Consider the following 19,242-nt stretch of genomic DNA (forward strand, 5'->3'; position numbering starts at 1 on the left):
TGTCCTGTTTAATTTATGGGAGAAACCCATAAATTCGTTTTGTAACGTTTTAACTGCAGAAAAAGCAAACCAAAGGGAAGACTTCCTGAAGGATTTGAAAACTGAATTTCCCAATGTTTTTGCCGAAGGACTAGGACTCTGTATTAAGACAGAGGCAAAATTTGAATTAAAGAAAAATGCCACTCCAGTATTCAAACCTAAAAGGAATGTGCCTTTTTCAGCGATGGACGCAATCGAAAAAGAGTTGGATAGACTTCAACAACTGGAAGTCATTGAAAAAGTTAACCACACAGATTGGGCAAGTCCAACCGTGTATGTAAAGAAAAAAAATAACAGAATAAGGGTCTGTGGAGATTTTTCAACGGGTTTAAATGACTGTCTATTGGACCATAATTATCCCCTTCCGTCCGCAGAAGATCTGTTCTCTAAGCTTAACGGAGGAAAAATTTTTTTTCTAAGATAGACCTCTCAGATGCTTACTTGCAAATTAAGATCAGCGATGAATGCTCCAAATACTTAGGCATAAATACTCATAAGGGCATTTTTAAGCTAAAGAGGCTTCCTTTTGGATTAAAGGTTGCTCCTGCTATTTTCCAGCAAATTATGGACACGATGCTGGCAGGGTTGGAATTTTCAATGGCCTACCTTGACGATATCCTAATTAAAAGTGAAAATTTGCAAGATCATAAGAAGCATGTAAAAGAAGTATTCAAAAGAATACAGGAATTTGGTTTTAAATTTAAATGCGATTTTTTTATGAAAAAAATTAAATATCTAGGTCAAATAATCGACAAAGAGGGTCGAAGACCGGATCCACAAAGGACTGAAGCAATTGAAAAGATGCCTGCTCCAGATTCAGTGACAAAATTAAAATCGTTTTTGGGATTAGTTCAATACTATGCAATTTACATCCCTAACATACATAATTTAAGAGCTCCTCTTAACGAGTTACTGAAAAAGGGTGTTAAATGGAACTGGAATAAGGAATGTGAATCTGCTTTCCAAAATATCAAAAGATGTCTACTGTCAGACTTAGCATTGGCACATTTCAATCCAGAAAAGGAACTAATACTAGCAACGGACGCCAGTGATTACGGTGTTGGCGCTGTATTACTTCACAAGTATGAGGATGGTAGGACAAAAGCTATCGCCCATGCTTCAAGAACGTTGGTTGCAGCGGAGAAAAATTACAGCCAAATTAAAAAAGAGGCGCTGTCGATAATATTTGGAATTACAAAGTACAATCGATTTCTCCATGGACGATCTTTTATTTTGCAAACCGACCATAAACCCCTACTTACCATATTTGGATCAAAGAAAGGCATTCCCACACATACTGCGAATCGATTACAGCGATGGGCTGTAACCCTCTTAAACTATCAGTTTAAGATGGAACATGTATCCTCAAAAAAGTTAGGACACGCAGATGCATTATCACGGTTGATCCCTAAAAGAAGCGAAAGTTTCGAAGAAACGGTAATTGCTGCGCTTAAAGACGAAAGTGAATGTACAAGTTCAATGTGTAATATGATACGTGAACTTCCAGTAACTTTCGAAAAAATAAAAAAAGAGGCAGTAAATGACATTTTCATTAAGAAAATGAAAAATCAATTGGGATGGATAAAAAAAAATAAAAAGGTAGATCAAACAACGCCTTTTTCCATCTGTGAAGATGTGCTCATGTATGGTGAGAGGATCGTAATTCCACTAACGTTACAGAGGAAAATTCTGAAGGAATTTCATACAGGTCATCCGGGCATTTCGAGAATGAAATCCCTTATGAGAGGATATGTGTACTGGCCTGGTATGGACAAGGAAGTTGAAAAATGTGTCAAGACATGCAGAGGATGTCAATTAGCAGCTCGAGATCCTCCAGTAAAAACGACGCCATGGCCAAAGACGGACCTACCCTGGTCACGTCTGCATATTGATTATGCGGGACCTATAAATGGTTATTTTTACTTGATTATTGTAGATTCTTTTTCAAAATGGCCAGAAATATTTAAGTTTAGACATCCAACAGCAAAAAACACTGTGAGTGCGCTTAATGAAATTTTTAGCCGTTTTGGAGTGCCAAAAACCTTAGTGAGCGATAATGGAACAGCATTTACTGCTCATGAATTCAAAGAATTCTGTGACTCACTAAATATTCTACATATGACAACACCTGTGTACCATCCACGATCGAATGGGTTGGCCGAAAAATTTGTAGATACGTTTAAAAGGGCACTTAAGAAAAATCTTACTACGGACACAGACGAACAATGTATTCAAACATTTTTAGCAATTTACAGGGTGACACCAAATCCTAATAATAATGTCAATTCTTCCCCGGCTGAGCTAATGTTTGCAAGAAAGATAAGATCTGTCTTCGATAGGCTGCTACCAGAGAAAAAGAAAGTTTTCAAAAAAGAAAACCTTAATACCAAGTGCTTCTCCCCAGGTGAAAATGTATATTTCAAAAATTTTCAAAATGGACGAAATCAGTGGGTTGAAGGTATTATCAAAAAAAGGATTGGGAGCATGGTCTATACCATCCAAGGATTAAGTTTTGTCTGCAAAAGACACAGAAATCAAATACGTCCCAGACTGTCTCCAAATGTGGAAGAGACACCAATGGAAACATTGTGCGATATTTTTGATATACCAAAACCAGCGTGTGTACCGCAAACAATGAATATTTCGCCTGAACCGACCATACGGGCTGGACAGAAACCTTTACCCCGGGTAACGCTGACCAGAAGGAAAAGCGCAAGAAAGAGAAAAGTTACCAGGAGATTAAGCCCTGACCCTAAAAGGAAGAGGTATTTAAGCTAAAATCAGGAAGATTTCAGCTTCAGGGGGAGGTGTTGTGAAGGAACATAACTGGCTATACACCGGTTACAAACTGTATATATATATTGGACTGTTTGGCAGACAGCGGCAGACAGCGGCAGACAAGCAGTCGCAGTAAGACGGATAGTCTTACGTGTTGATTATCAGACTTTCTTCCCCATACTTGTTACTATGTACTTCTATTTACCTTAGGCGAGCAGCCTTACGTTTCTGTATTATAAATAAACCCCATTACACATACCACTCGGTGTAACTCACGTTTGTCTTTATTTCCTAAGTATTTAGGAATATAACACAGGCTTAATGTAAACATAATGTGTTTGCAATATCGGTAAATTTTCAATGGGTTTAATCACATGATTATTGATAATGTAACCATGTGATTGAAATTTGATTTAAATTAACCGCACGTGGTCACTTTGCTATCAAATATTCATTGAAAAATGGTAGGGACATACAATGAATGCCGACGCTCAAAGTGTATAAACATTTTGACCCTTCCCTTTGCTTACAAATTCACTAAAATCAGGAAATTAACCAATTTTAATGAAAATTTCAGTATTTATCAAATAATGATCGCAGAATATAACGAACTAATTATATTTACTTAACTCTTAGTGAAAATGTTTTATTTTGGTTAAACAAAAAATACCTTTACTAAAGTTATGGTATACAGTAGTAAATAAAAAATGCAAGAATTTATTTTCGCTTTTTTTATATAAATAAAGCATCGTAATTTGTAACAATAAAAAATAATTTTTACAGGAACATTCCGAAAAAGCCCCTAAAGTCTGTATTAATGAATTTGAAGAAAAATAAATTTCTCACATACTATCAGGAAATAAAAGATTCAATTAGATTCCTATTTCAGTCACCTAAATTATTTAGGGTGAAATGAGTTTAGGAATTTATAGCCAAACATAAAGCAGTCCAAAAGAAGAAATTATTAGAGTAGAAAGCTTTGTGGCATCGAGAAATCGCTACAGTGAAGAGGTAAGATTTTGCTGTTTATTGGGTTAGTCAGGGATATTTAGGTCAAGCTCTACCAGTTCATTAGAGCACATTCCATTAAAATACTTGTAACACAGACACAGAGCAATACATTGGCTGGAGATTAGATTTTTTTAAAACCTTGTCTAAAATTGAGAGACTAATGATTAATGCAATGTAGTAACAAACCTCCATGCATCCATGTTGAATGGTGTCTTTGTAGAGATACAGGATACTGGGAAGCATGAGTAATTTTCTAGCAGTGTTGAGGAAGCCACCTTCTTTATAGCAGCCTTGGCAATATCTTCAATGTGCTTGTTCCAATTCCTGTTGCTTGTGAATGTTAAACCGATGAGTTTGAATGATGAGCTCTCAGGTAGAATTTTATTAATCATGGTAATCGGTGGTTGAGAAGGTTTCTTGTAATTGACATTTTTCATGCAATCTCTGGGTACTGTGGTCTCCTGAGAAAAAGATAAAGAAGTAAGGCTTGCTGATCCTCACAATCTGGGGATCAGGTTGGAAACATGACGGCCAGTCTGTGTAAGGGTATGAGATATAGATAAACTATATGTGCTATAACAGCTGCATCTGTATATCTCAAGGAAGCCAAGCCAATTACTGTGGTGGACATTTAACTCACCAAACACATGTACTTGGGCATGAGTATCTAAAGAGAGTGCTGCATCTATACTGTCAGAATATGGTACAATCCTGGGTCAAGGGAGAATGGTAGAGAAAATAGAAGTAACTGATCAAGTGTTGGAAGATTAGTCTGAAGCACATAAAATGATGATCAACTGATTTTAGATTATACATTAGAGTCAAGGGTAGGATATTGCGAATGTAGACTCCAAATCCGTGTATATGTTTGCCTAAGTCGTTATGGCAGTGTTGGAAGTCACCAGCCATATTAAAGCAATTAAGCGGAATTGAAAAGTGTAGATTAGTTTCACCCGGTGCTATTTAAGGAGTTTACTAAGAGAAATGATTCAACATTGACTAGATTAGTTCTAAGTTCACATATTTTTGTAAATGCGAGTATGAAAGAAAGAATTGCTTTGTTTAGATGGGTGGGTGGTTTGATCATGATTTTGTTTGGGATCTCATTTCATTTAGAAGTAGCAGTAGCAACAACAGTAGCAGTAGCAACAACAGTAGCAGTAGCAGCATCACTAAAAACACTGCCCGTTAATGTTCACCTCCCTGTTCCAGTGCCCGTTAATGTTCAGATCCCTGTTCCAGTGCCTGTTAATGTTCACCTCTCTGTTCCAGTGCCTGCCAATGTTCACCTCCTTGTTCCAGTGCCCGTTAATGTTCACCTCCCTGTTCCAGTGCCCGTTAATGTAAACCTCCATGTTCCAGTGTCCGTTAATGTTCAAAGCCCTGTTCCAGTGCCTGTTAATGTTCACCTCACTGGTCCAGTGCCCGTTAATGTTCACCTCCCTGTTCCAGTGCCCGTTAATGTTAACCTCCCTGTTCCAGTGTCCGTTAATGTTCAAAGCCCTGTTCCAGTGCCTGTTAATGTTCACCTCCCTGGTCCAGTGCCCGTTAATGTTCACCTCCCTGTTCCAGTGCCCGTTAATGTTAACCTCCCTGTTCCAGTGTCCGCTAATGTTCACAGCCCTGTTCGAGTGCCTGTTAATGTTCACCTCCCTGTTCCAGTGCCCGCCAATGTTCACCTCCCTGTTCCAGTGCCTGTTAATGTTCACCTCCCTGTTCCAGTGCCTGCCAATGTTCACCTCACTGTTCCAGTGCCTGTTAATGTTAACCTCCCTATTCCAGTGCCCGCCAATGTTCACCTCACTGTTCCAGTGCCCGCCAATGTTCACCTCCCTGTTCCAGTGCCCGCCAATGTTCACCTCCCTGTTCCAGTGCCCGCCAATGTTATCCTCCCTGTTCCCGTGCCCGCCAATGTTCACCTCCCTGTTCCAGTGCCCGCAAATATTCACCTCCTTGTTCCAGTGCCTGTTAATGTTCACCTCCCTGTTCCCGTGCCCGCCAATGTTAACCTCCCTGTTCCAGTGCCTGTTAATGTTCACCTCCCTGTTCCAGTGCCCGGCAATGTTCACCTCCCTGTTCCCGTGCCTGCCAATGTTCACCTCCTTGTTCCATTGCCTGTTATGTTCACCTCCCTGTTCCAGTGCCTGTTAATGTTCACCTCCCTGTTCCAGTGCCCGCCAATGTTCACCTCCCTGTTCCAGTGCCCGCCAATGTTCACCTCCCTGTTCCCGTGCCCGCCAATGTTCACCTCCCTGTTCCAGTGCCCGGCAATGTTCAGCTCCCTGTTCCAGTGCCCGCCAATGTTCACCTCCTTGTTCCAGTGCCTGTTAATGTTCACCTCCCTGTTCCAGTGCCCGCCAATGTTCACCTCCCTGTTCCAGTGCCCGCCAATGTTCACGTCCTTGTCCCTGTGCCTGTCAATGTTCACCTCCCTGTTCCAGTGCCCGCCAATGTTCACCTCCTTGTTCCAGTGCCCGCCAATGTAAACCTCCCTGTTCCCGTGCCCGCCAATGTTCACCATCCTGTTCCAGTGCCTGTTAATGTTAACCTCCTTGTTCCAGTGCGTGTGATGTTCACCTACCTGTTCCAGTGCCTGTTAATGTTCACCTCCTTGTTCCAGTGCCCGCCAATGTTCACCTCACTGTTCCAGTGCCTGTTAATGTTCACCTCCCTGTTCCAGTGCCCGCCAATGTTCACCTCCCTCCTCCAGTGCCCGCCAATGTTCACCTCCCTGTTCCAGTGCCTGTTAATGTTCACCTCCATGTTCCAGTTCCCGCCAATGTTCACCTCCCTGTTCCAGTGCCTGTTAATGTTCACCTCCCTATTCCAGTGCCCGCTAATGTTCCCCTCCCTGTTCCAGTGCCTGTTAATGTTCACCTCCCTGTTCCAGTGCCCGCCAATGTTCACCTCCCTGTTCCAGTGCCTGTTAATGTTCACCTCCCTATTCCAGTGCCCGCCAATGTTCACCTCACTGTTCCAGTGCCTGTTAATGTTCACCTAACTGTTCCAGTGCCTGTTAATGTTCACCTCCCTGTTCCAGTGCCTGTTAATGTTCACCTCCCTGTTCCAGTGCCTGTTAATGTTCACCTCCCTATTCCAGTGCCCGCCAATGTTCACCTCCCTGTTCCAGTGCCCGCCAATGTTCACCTCCCTGTTCCCATGCCCGCCAATGTTCACCTCCCTGTTCCAGTGCCCGCCAATATTCACCTCCTTGTTCCAGTGCCTGTTAATATTCACCTCCCTGTTCCCGTGCCTGCCAATGTTCACCTCCCTGTTCCAGTGCCTGTTAATGTTCACCTCCCTCTCCCAGTGCCCGCCAATGTTCACCTCCCTGTTCCAGTGCCTGTTAATGTTCACCTCCCTGTTCCAATGCCCGGCAATGTTCACCTCCCTGTTCCAGTGCCCGCCAATGTTCACATCCTTGTTCCCTTGCCTGTTAATGTAAACCTCCCTGTTCCAGTGCCTGTTAATGTTCACCTCCCTGTTCCAGTGCCCGGCAATGTTCAGCTCCCTGTTCCAGTGCCCGCCAATGTTCACCTCCCTGTTCCAGTGCCCGGCAATGTTCACCTCCCTGTTCCAGTGCCTGTTAATGTTAACCTCCTTGTTTCCGTGCCCACCAATGTTTACCTCCCTGTTCCAGTGCCTGTTAATGTTCACCTCCCTGTTGCCTTGCCCGCCAATGTTAACCTTCCTGTTCCAGTGCCCGCCAATGTTCACCTCCTTGTTCCAGTGCCCGCCAATGTAAACCTCCCTGTTCCCGTGCCCGCCAATGTTCACCATCCTGTTCCAGTGCCTGTTAATGTTAACCTCCCTGTTCCAGTGCGTGTGATGTTCACCTCCTTGTTCCAGTGCCCGCCAATGTTCACCTTACTGTTCCAGTGCCTGTTAATGTTCACCTCCCTGTTCCAGTGCCCGCCAATGTTCACCTCCTTGTTCCAGTGCCCGCCAATGTAAACCTCCCTGTTCCCGTGCCCGCCAATGTTCACCATCCTGTTCCAGTGCCTGTTAATGTTAACCTCCTTGTTCCAGTGCGTGTGATGTTCACCTACCTGTTCCAGTGCCTGTTAATGTTCACCTCCTTGTTCCAGTGCCCGCCAATGTTCACCTCACTGTTCCAGTGCCTGTTAATGTTCACCTCCCTGTTCCAGTGCCCGCCAATGTTCACCTCCCTGTTCCAGTGCCCGCCAATGTTCACCTCCCTGTTCCAGTGCCCGTTAATGTAAACCTCCATGTTCCAGTGTCCGTTAATGTTCAAAGCCCTGTTCCAGTGCCTGTTTATGTTCACCTCACTGGTCCAGTGCCCGTTAATGTTCACCTCCCTGTTCCAGTGCCCGTTAATGTACACCTCCCTGTTCCAGTGTCCGTAAATGTTCAAAGCCCTGTTCCAGTGCCTGTTAATGTTCACCTCCCTGGTCCAGTGCCCGTTAATGTTCACCTCCCTGTTCCAGTGCCCGTTAATGTTAACCTCCCTGTTCCAGTGTCCGCTAATGTTCACAGCCCTGTTCGAGTGCCTGTTAATGTTCACCTCCCTGTTCCAGTGCCCGCCAATGTTCACCTCCCTGTTCCAGTGCCTGTTAATGTTCACCTCCCTGTTCCAGTGCTCGCCAATGTTCACCTCACTATTCCAGTGCCTGTTAATCTTAACCTCCCTATTCCAGTGCCCGCCAATGTTCACCTCACTGTTCCAGTGCCCGCCAATGTTCACCTCCCTGTTCCAGTGCCCGCCAATGTTCACCTCCCTGTTCCAGTGCCCGCCAATGTTCACCTCCCTGTTCCCGTGCCCGCCAATGTTCACCTCCCTGTTCCAGTGCCCGCAAATATTCACCTCCCTGTTCCAGTGCCTGTTAATGTTCACCTCCCTGTTCCCGTGCCCGCCAATGTTCACCTCCCTGTTCCAGTGCCTGTTAATGTTCACCTCCCTGTTCCAGTGCCCGGCAATGTTCACCTACCTGTTCCAGTGCCTGCCAATGTTCACCTCCTTGTTCCATTGCCTGTTAATGTTCACCTCCCTGTTCGAGTGCCTGTTAATGTTCACCTCCCTGTTCCAGTGCCCGCCAATGTTCACCTCCCTGTTCCAGTGCCCGCCAATGTTCACCTCCCTGTTCCCGTGCCCGCCAATGTTAACCTCCCTGTTCCAGTGCCCGCCAATATTCACCTCCTTGTTCCAGTGCCTGTTAATATTCACCTCCCTGTTCCCGTGCCTGCCAATGTTCACCTCCCTGTTCCAGTGCCTGTTAATGTTCACCTCCCTGTTCCAGTGCCCGCCAATGTTCACCTCCCTGTTCCAGTGCCTGTTAATGTTCACCTCCCTGTTCCAATGCCAAGCAATGTTCACCTCCCTGTTCCAGTGCCCGCCAATGTTCACCTCCTTGTTCCCTTGCCTGTTAATGTTCACCTCCCTGTTCCAGTGCCCGCCAATGTTCAGCTCCCTGTTCCAGTGCCCGCCAATGTTCACCTCCCTGTTCCAGTGCCCGGCAATGTTCACCTCCCTGTTCCAGTGCCTGTTAATGTTAACCTCCTTGTTTCCGTGCCCACCAATGTTTACCTCCCTGTTCCAGTGCCTGTTAATGTTAACCTCCCTGTTCCCTTGCCCGCCAATGTTAACCTCCCTGTTTCCGTGCCCGCCAATGTACACCTCCCTGTTCCCATGCCCACCAATGTTCACCTCCCTGTTCCAGTGCCCGCCAATGTTCACCTCCCTGTTCCAGTGCCCGCCAATGTTCACCTCCCTGTTCCAGTGCCCGCCAATGTTCACCTCCTTGTTCCAGTGCCTGTTAAAGTTCACCTCCCTTTTCCAGTGCCCGCCAATGTTCACCTCCCTGTTCCAGTGCCCGCCAATGTTCACGTCCTTGTCCCTGTGCCTGTCAATGTTCACCTCCCTGTTCCAGTGCCCGCCAATGTTCACCTCCTTGTTCCAGTGCCCGCCAATGTAAACCTCCCTGTTCCCGTGCCCGCCAATGTTCACCATCCTGTTCCAGTGCCTGTTAATGTTAACCTCCTTGTTCCAGTGCGTGTGATGTTCACCTACCTGTTCCAGTGCCTGTTAATGTTCACCTCCTTGTTCCAGTGCCCGCCAATGTTCACCTCACTGTTCCAGTGCCTGTTAATGTTCAGCTCCCTGTTCCAGTGCCCGCCAATGTTCACCTCCCTCTTCCAGTGCCCGCCAATGTTCACCTCCCTGTTCCAGTGCCTGTTAATGTTCACCTCCATGTTCCAGTTCCCGCCAATGTTCACCTCCCTGTTCCAGTGCCCGTTAATGTAAACCTCCATGTTCCAGTGTCCGTTAATGTTCAAAGCCCTGTTCCAGTGCCTGTTTATGTTCACCTCACTGGTCCAGTGCCCGTTAATGTTCACCTCCCTGTTCCAGTGCCCGTTAATGTTAACCTCCCTGTTCCGGTGTCCGTAAATGTTCAAAGCCCTGTTCCAGTGCCTGTTAATGTTCACCTCCCTGGTCCAGTGCCCGTTAATGTTCACCTCCCTGTTCCAGTGCCCGTTAATGTTAACCTCCCTGTTCCAGTGTCCGCTAATGTTCACAGCCCTGTTCGAGTGCCTGTTAATGTTCACCTCCCTGTTCCAGTGCCCGCCAATGTTCACCTCCCTGTTCCAGTGCCTGTTAATGTTCACCTCCCTGTTCCAGTGCTCGCCAATGTTCACCTCACTATTCCAGTGCCTGTTAATCTTAACCTCCCTATTCCAGTGCCCGCCAATGTTCACCTCACTGTTTCAGTGCCCGCCAATGTTCACCTCCCTGTTCCAGTGCCCGCCAATGTTCACCTCCCTGTTCCAGTGCCCGCCAATGTTCACCTCCCTGTTCCCGTGCCCGCCAATGTTCACCTCCCTGTTCCAGTGCCCGCAAATATTCACCTCCTTGTTCCAGTGCCTGTTAATGTTCACCTCCCTGTTCCCGTGCCCGCCAATGTTCACCTCCTTGTTCCAGTGCCTGTTAATGTTCACCTCCCTGTTCCAGTGCCCGGCAATGTTCACCTACCTGTTCCAGTGCCTGCCAATGTTCACCTCATTGTTCCATTGCCTGTTAATGTTCACCTCCCTGTTCGAGTGCCTGTTAATGTTCACCTCCCTGTTCCAGTGCCCGCCAATGTTCACCTCCCTGTTCCAGTGCCCGCCAATGTTCACCTCCCTGTTCCCGTGCCCGCCAATGTTCACCTCCCTGTTCCAGTGCCCGCCAATATTCACCTCCTTGTTCCAGTGCCTGTTAATATTCACCTCCCTGTTCCCGTGCCTGCCAATGTTCACCTCCCTGTTCCAGTGCCTGTTAATGTTCACCTCCCTGTTCCAGTGCCCGCCAATGTTCACCTCCCTGTTCCAGTGCCTGTTAATGTTCACCTCCCTGTTCCAATGCCCAGCAATGTTCACCTCCCTGTTCCAGTGCCCGCCAATGTTCACCTCCTTGTTCCCTTGCCTGTTAATGTTCACCTCCCTGTTCCAGTGCCCGCCAATGTTCAGCTCCCTGTTCCAGTGCCCGCCAATGTTCACCTCCCTGTTCCAGTGCCCGGCAATGTTCACCTCCCTGTTCCAGTGCCTGTTAATGTTAACCTCCTTGTTTCCGTGCCCACCAATGTTTACCTCCCTGTTCCAGTGCCTGTTAATGTTAACCTCCCTGTTCCCTTGCCCGCCAATGTTAACCTCCCTGTTTCCGTGCCCGCCAATGTACACCTCCCTGTTCCCATGCCCGCCAATGTTCACCTCCCTGTTCCAGTGCCCGCCAATGTTCACCTCCCTGTTCCAGTGCCCGCCAATGTTCACCTCCTTGTTCCAGTGCCTGTTAATGTTCACCTCCCTCTTCCAGTGCCCGCCAATGTTCACCTCCCTGTTCCAGTGCCCGCCAATGTTCACGTCCTTGTCCCTGTGCCTGTCAATGTTCACCTCCCTGTTCCAGTGCCCGCCAATGTTCACCTCCTTGTTCCAGTGCCCGCCAATGTAAACCTCCCTGTTCCCGTGCCCGCCAATGTTCACCTCCCTCTTCCAGTGCCCGCCAATGTTCACCTCCCTGTTCCAGTGCCTGTTAATGTTCACCTCCATGTTCCAGTTCCCGCCAATGTTCACCTCCCTGTTCCAGTGCCTGTTAATGTTCACCTCCCTATTCCAGTGCCCGCTAATGTTCCCCTCCCTGTTCCAGTGCCAGTTAATGTTCACCTCCCTGTTCCAGTGCCCGCCAATGTTCACCTCCCTGTTCCAGTGCCTGTTAATGTTCACCTCCCTATTCCAGTGCCCGCCAATGTTCACCTCACTGTTCCAGTGCCTGTTAATGTTCACCTAACTGTTCCAGTGCCTGTTAATGTTCACCTCCCTGTTCCAGTGCCTGTTAATGTTCACCTCCCTGTTCCAGTGCCTGTTAATGTTCACCTCCCTATTCCAGTGCCCGCCAATGTTCACCTCCCTGTTCCAGTGCCCGCCAATGTTCACCTCCCTGTTCCCATGCCCGCCAATGTTCACCTCCCTGTTCCAGTGCCCGCCAATATTCACCTCCTTGTTCCAGTGCCTGTAAATATTCACCTCCCTGTTCCCGTGCCTGCCAATGTTCACCTCCCTGTTCCAGTGCCTGTTAATGTTCACCTCCCTCTCCCAGTGCTCGCCAATGTTCACCTCCCTGTTCCAGTGCCTGTTAATGTTCACCTCCCTGTTCCAATGCCCGGCAATGTTAACCTCCCTGTTCCAGTGCCCGCCAATGTTCACCTCCTTGTTCCCTTGCCTGTTAATGTAAACCTCCCTGTTCCAGTGCCTGTTAAGGTTCACCTCCCTGTTCCAGTGCCCGGCAATGTTCAGCTCCCTGTTCCAGTGCCCGGCAATGTTCACCTCCCTGTTCCAGTGCCCGGCAATGTTCACCTCCCTGTTCCAGTGCCTGTTCATGTTAACCTCCTTGTTTCCGTGCCCACCAATGTTTACCTCCCTGTTCCAGTGCCTGTTAATGTTCACCTCCCTGTTGCCTTGCCCGCCAATGTTAACCTCCCTGTTCCAGTGCCCGCCAATGTTCACCTCCTTGTTCCAGTGCCCGCCAATGTAAACCTCCCTGTTCGCGTGCCCGCCAATGTTCACCATCCTGTTCCAGTGCCTGTTAATGTAAACCTCCCTGTTCCAGTGCGTGTGATGTTCACCTCCTTGTTCCAGTGCCCGCGAATGTTCACCTTACTGTTCCAGTGCCTGTTAATGTTCACCTCCCTGTTCCAGTGCCCGCCAATGTTGACCTCCCTGTTCCAGTGCCCGCCAATGTTCACCTCCCTGTTCCAGTGCCTGTTAATGTTCACCTCCCTGTTCCAGTTCCCGCCAATGTTCACCTCCCTGTTCCAGTGCCTGTTAATGTTCACCTAACTGTTCCAGTGCCTGTTAATGTTCACCTCCCTGTTCCAGTGCCTGTTAATGTTCACCTCCCTGTTCCAGTGCCTGTTAATGTTCACCTCCCTGTTCCAGTGCCTGTTAATGTTCACCTCACTGTTCCAGTGCCTGTTAATGTTCACCTCCCTGTTCCAGTGCCTGTTAATGTTCACCTCCCTATTCCAGTGCCCGCCAATGTTCACCTCCCTGTTCCAGTGCCTGTTAATGTTCCCCTCCCTATTCCAGTGCCTGTTAATGTTCACCTCCCTATTCCAGTGCCCGCCAATGTTCACCTCACTGTACCAGTGCCTGTTAATGTTCACCTCCCTGTTCCAGTGCCTGTTAATGTTCACCTCCCTATTCAAGTGCCCGCCAATGTTCACCTCACTGTTCCAGTGCCTGTTAATGTTCACCTCCCTATTCCAGTTCCCGCCAATGTTCACCTCACTGTTCCAGTGCCTGTTAATGTTCACCGCCCTGTTCCAGTGCCTGTTAATGTTCACCTCCCTGTTCCAGTGCCCGCCAATGTTAACCTCCCTGTTCCAGTGCCCGCCAATGTTCAACTCCCTATTCCAGTGCCCGGCAATGTTCACCTCACTGTTCCAGTGCCTGTTAATGTTCACCTCCCTGTTCCAGTGCCTGTTAATGTTCACCTCCCTGTTCCAGTGCCCACCAATGTTCACCTCCCTGTTCCAGTGCCTGTTAATGTTCACCTCCCTATTCCAGTGCCTGTTAATGTTCACCTCACTGTTCCAGTGCCCACCAATGTTCACCTCCCTGTTCCAGTGCCTGTTAATATTCACCTCCCTGTTCTCGTGCCCGCCAATGTTCACCTTCCTGTTCCAGTGCCCACCAATGTTCACCTCACTGTTCCAGTGCCTGTTAATGTTCACCTCACTGTTCCAGTGCCCGCCAATGTTCACCTCACTGTTCCAGTGCCTGTTAATGTTCACCTCCCTGTTCCAGTGCCCGCCAATGTTCACCTCCCTGTTCCAGTGCCTGTTAATGTTCACCTCCCTGTTCCAGTGCCTGTTAATGTTGACCTCCCTGTTCCAGTGCCCGCTAATGTTCACCTCCCTGTTCCAGTGCCTGTTAATGTTCACCTCCCTGTTCCAGTGCCTGTTAATGTTCACCTCCCTGTTCCAGTGCCTGTTAATGTTCACCTCCCTGTTCCAGTGCCTGTTAATGTTCACCTCCCTGTTCCAGTGCCCGCCAATGTTCACCTCCCTGTTCCAGTGCCTGTTAATGTTCACCTCCCTATTCCCGTGCCCGCCAATGTTCACCTTCCTGTTCCAGTGCCTGTTAATGTTCACCTCCCTGTTCCCGTGCCCGCCAATGTTCACCTCCCTGTTCCAGTGCCCGCCAATGTTCACCTCCCTGTTCCAGTGCCTGTTAATGTTCACCTCCCTGTTCCCGTGCCCGCCAATGTTCACCTCCCTGTTCCAGTGCCTGTTAATGTTCACCTCCCTGTTCCAGTGCCCACCAATGTTCACCTCCCTGTTCCAGTGCTCGCCAATGTTCACCTCCCTGTTCCAGTGCCTGTTTATGTTCACCTCCCTGTTCCCGTGCCCGCCAATGTTCACCTCCTTGTTCCAGTGCCCGCAAATGTCTACTCCCTGTTCCAGTGCCCGCCAATGTTCACTGTCTCAGTGACCCCAATATCCAGCTCTCCATTTCAAAGCTAGTCGATGTCCACTCCCTGTCCCAGTGGCCCCAATATCCAGAATTTTGGTACTAGTGCATTAGGTGTGTCAGAATTTTGGTGCTAGTGCATTAGCTGTGTCAGAATTTTGGTACTAGTGCATTAGGTGTGTAAGAATTTTGGTACTAGTGCACTAGGTGCCTCAGAATTTTGGTACTAGTGCAGTAGGTGTGTCAGAATTTTGGTACTAGTGCATTAGGTGTGTCAAAATTTTGGTACTAGTGCACTAGGTGGGTCAGAATTTTTGTACTAGTGCACTAGGTGTGTCAGAATTTTGGTGCTAGTGCACTAGGTGTGTCAGAATTTTGGTACTAGTGCATTAGGTGTGTCTAAATTTTGGTACTAGTGCATTAGGTGTGTCAGAATTTTGGTACTAGTGCACTAGGTGTGTCAGAATTTTGGTACTTGTGCAGTAGGTGTGTCAGAATTTTGGTATTAGTGCATAAGGTGTGTCAGAATTTTGGTACTAGTGCAGTAGGTGTGTCAGAATTTTGGCACTAGTGCATTAGGTGTGTCAGAATTTTGGTACTAGTGCAGTAGGTGTGTCAGAATTTTGGTACTAGTTCAGTAGGTGTGTCAGAATTTTGGTACTAGTGCATTAGGTGTGTCAAAATTTTGGTACTAGTGCACTAGGTGGGTCAGAATTTTTGTACTAGTGCACTAGGTGTGTCAGAATTTTGGTGCTAGTGCACTAGGTGTGTCAGAATTTTGGTACTAGTGCATTAGGTGTGTCAGAATTTTGGTACTAGTGAATTAGGTGTGTCAGAATTTTGGTACTAGTGCACTAGGTGTGTCAGAATTTTGGTACTTGTGCAGTAGGTGTGTCAGAATTTTGGTATTAGTGCATAAGGTGTGTCAGAATTTTGGTACTAGTGCAGTAGGTGTGTCAGAATTTTGGTACTAGTGCATTAGGTGTGTCAGAATTTTGGTACTAGTGCAGTAGGCGTGTCAGAATTTTTGTACTAGTTCAGTAGGTGTGTCAGAATTTTGGTACTAGTGCATTAGGTGTGTCAGAATTTTGGTACTAGTTCAGTAGGTGTGTCAGAATTTTGGTACTAGTGCATTAGGTGTGTCAGAATTTTAGTACTAGTTCAGTAGGTGTGTCAGAATTTTGGTACTAGTGCATTAGGTGTGTCAGAATTTTGGTACTAGTGCACTAGGTGTGTCAGAATTTTGGTACTAGTGCAGTAGGTGTGTCGGAATTTTGGTACTAGTGCAATAGGTGTGTCAGAATTTTGGTACTAGTGCACTAGGTGTGTGTGAATTTTGGTACTAGTGCATTAGGTGTGTCAGACTTTTAGTACTAGTGCAGTAGGTGTGTCAGAATTTTTGTACTAGTGCACAAGGTGTGTCATAATTTTGGTACTAGTGCACTAGGTGTGTGAGAATTTTAGTACTAGTGCATTAGGTGTGTCAGAATTTTAGTACTAGTGCAGTAGGTGTGTCAGAATTTTTGTACTAGTGCACTAGGTGTGTCAGAATTTTGGTACTAGTGCACTAGGTGTGTCAGAATTTTGGTACTAGTGCATTAGGTGTGTCAGAATTCTGGTACTAGTGCACTAGGTGTGTCAGAATTTTTGTACTAGTGCAGTAGGTGTGTCAGAACTTTGGTACTAGTGCATTAGGTGTGTCAGAATTTTGGTACTAGTGCACTAGGTGTGTCAGAATTTTGATGCTAGGGCATTAGGTGTGTCAGAATTTTGGTACTAGTGCATTAGGTGTGTCAGAATTTTGGTACTAGTGCACTAGGTGTGTCAGAATTTTGGTACTAGTGCATTAGGTGTGTCAGAATTTTGGTACTAGTGCACTAGGTGTGTCAGAATTTTGGTACTAGTGCACTAGGTGTGTCAGAATTTTAGTACTAGTGCATTAGGTGTGTCAGAATTTTGGTACTAGTGCACTAGGTGTGTCAGAATTTTGGTACTAGTGCACTAGGTGTGTCAGAATTTTGGTACTAGTGCAGTAGGTGTGTCATAATTTTGGTACTAGTGCACTAGGTGTGTCAGAATTTTGGTACTAGTGCATTAGGTGTGTCAGAATTTTGGTACTAGTGCATTAGGTGTGTCAGAATTTTGGTACTAGTGCACTAGGTGTGTCAGAATTTTGGTACTAGTGCATTAGGTGTGTCAGAATTTTGGTACTAGTGCACTAGGTGTGTCAGAATTTTGGTACTAGTGCAGTAGGTGTGTCAGAATTTTAGTACTAGTGCATTAGGTGTGTCAGAATTTTTGTACTAGTGCACTAGGTGTGTCAGAATTTTGGTACTAGTGCACTAGGTGTGTCAGAATATTGGTACTAGTGCAGTAGGTGTGTCAGAATTTTGGTACTAGTTCAGTAGGTGTGTCAGAATTTTGGTACTAGTGCATTAGGTGTGTCAGAATTTTGGTACTAGTGCACTAGGTGTGTCAGAATTTTGGTACTAGTGCAGTAGGTGTGTCGGAATGTTGGTACTAGTGCAATAGGTGTGTCAGAATTTTGGTACTAGTGCACTAGGTGTGTGAGAATTTTGGTACTAGTGCATTAGGTGTGTCAGAATTTTAGTACTAGTGCAGTGGGTGTGTCAGAATATTTGTACTAGTGCACTAGGTGTGTCATAATTTTGGTACTAGTGCACTAGGTGTGTGAGAATTTTAGTACTAGTGCATTAGGTGTGTCAGAATTTTAGTACTAGTGCAGTAGGTGTGTCAGAATTTTTGTACTAGTGCACTAGGTGTGTCAGAATTTTGGTACTAGTGCACTAGGTGTGTCAGAATTTTGATGCTAGTGCATTAGGTGTGTCAGAATTTTGGTACTAGTGCATTAGGTGTGTCAGAGGTTTGGTACTAGTGCACTAGGTGTGTCAGAATTTTGGTACTAGTGCACTAGGTGTGTCAGAATTTTGGTACTAGTGCAGTAGGTGTGTCAGAATTTTGGTACTAGTGCACTAGGTTTGTCAGAATTTTGGTACTAGTGCACTAGGTGTGTCAGAATTTTGGTACTAGTGCACTAGGTGTGTCAGAATTTTGGTACTAGTGCACTAGGTGTGTCAGAATTTTGGTACTAGTGCAGTAGGTGTGTCCAAATTTTGGTAGGAGTGCAGTAGGCGTGTCAGAATTTTGGTACTAGTGCACTAGGTGTGTCAGAATTTTGGTACTAGTGCAGTAGGTGTGTCAGAATTTTTGTACTAGTGCAGTAGGTGTGTCACAATTTTGGTACTAGTGCACTAGGTGTGTCAGAATTTTGGTACTAGTGCACTAGGTGTGTCAGAATTTTGGTACTAGTGCAGTAGGTGTGTCAGAATTTTTGTACTAGTGCACTAGGTGTGTCAGAATTTTGGTACTAGTGCAGTAGGTGTGTCAGAATTTTTGTACTAGTGCAGTAGGTGTGTCAGAATTTTTGTACTAGTGCACTAGGTGTGTCAGAATTTTGGTACTAGTGCATTAGGTGTGTCAGAATTTTTGTACTAGTGCACTAGGTGTGTCAGAATTTTGGTACTAGTGCAGTAGGTGTGTCAGAATTTTGGTACTAGTGCACTAGGTGTGTCAGAATTTTGGTACTAGTGCACTAGGTGTGTCAGAATTTTGGTACTAGTGCAGTTGGTGTGTCAGAATTTTTGTACTAGTGCATTAGGTGTGTCAGAATTTTGGTACTAGTGCAGTAGGTGTGTCGGAATTTTGGTACTAGTTCAGTAGGTGTGTCAGAATTTTGGTACTAGTGCATTAGCTGTGTCAGAATTTTGGTACTAGTGCACTAGGTGTGTCAGAATTTTGGTACTAGTGCAGTAGGTGTGTCGGAATGTTGGTACTAGTGCAATAGGTGTGTCAGAATTTTGGTACTAGTGCACTAGGTGTGTGAGAATTTTGGTACTAGTGCATTAGGTGTGTCAGAATTTTAGTACTAGTGCAGTGGGTGTGTCAGAATATTTGTACTAGTGCACTAGGTGTGTCATAATTTTGGTACTAGTGCACTAGGTGTGTGAGAATTTTAGTACTAGTGCATTAGGTGTGTCAGAATTTTAGTACTAGTGCAGTAGGTGTGTCAGAATTTTTGTACTAGTGCACTAGGTGTGTCAGAATTTTGGTACTAGTGCACTAGGTGTGTCAGAATTTTGATGCTAGTGCATTAGGTGTGTCAGAATTTTGGTACTAGTGCATTAGGTGTGTCAGAGGTTTGGTACTAGTGCACTAGGTGTGTCAGAATTTTGGTACTAGTGCACTAGGTGTGTCAGAATTTTGGTACTAGTGCAGTAGGTGTGTCAGAATTTTGGTACTAGTGCACTAGGTTTGTCAGAATTTTGGTACTAGTGCACTAGGTGTGTCAGAATTTTGGTACTAGTGGAGTAGGTGTGTCGGAATTTTGGTACTAGTGCACTAGGTGTGTCAGAATTTTGGTACTAGTGCAGT

Source organism: Euprymna scolopes, chromosome 40 (assembly GCF_053919585.1).
Source record: "Euprymna scolopes isolate OS-2025 chromosome 40, ASM5391958v1, whole genome shotgun sequence".
Classification (NCBI taxonomy): Eukaryota; Metazoa; Mollusca; class Cephalopoda; order Sepiida; family Sepiolidae; genus Euprymna; species Euprymna scolopes.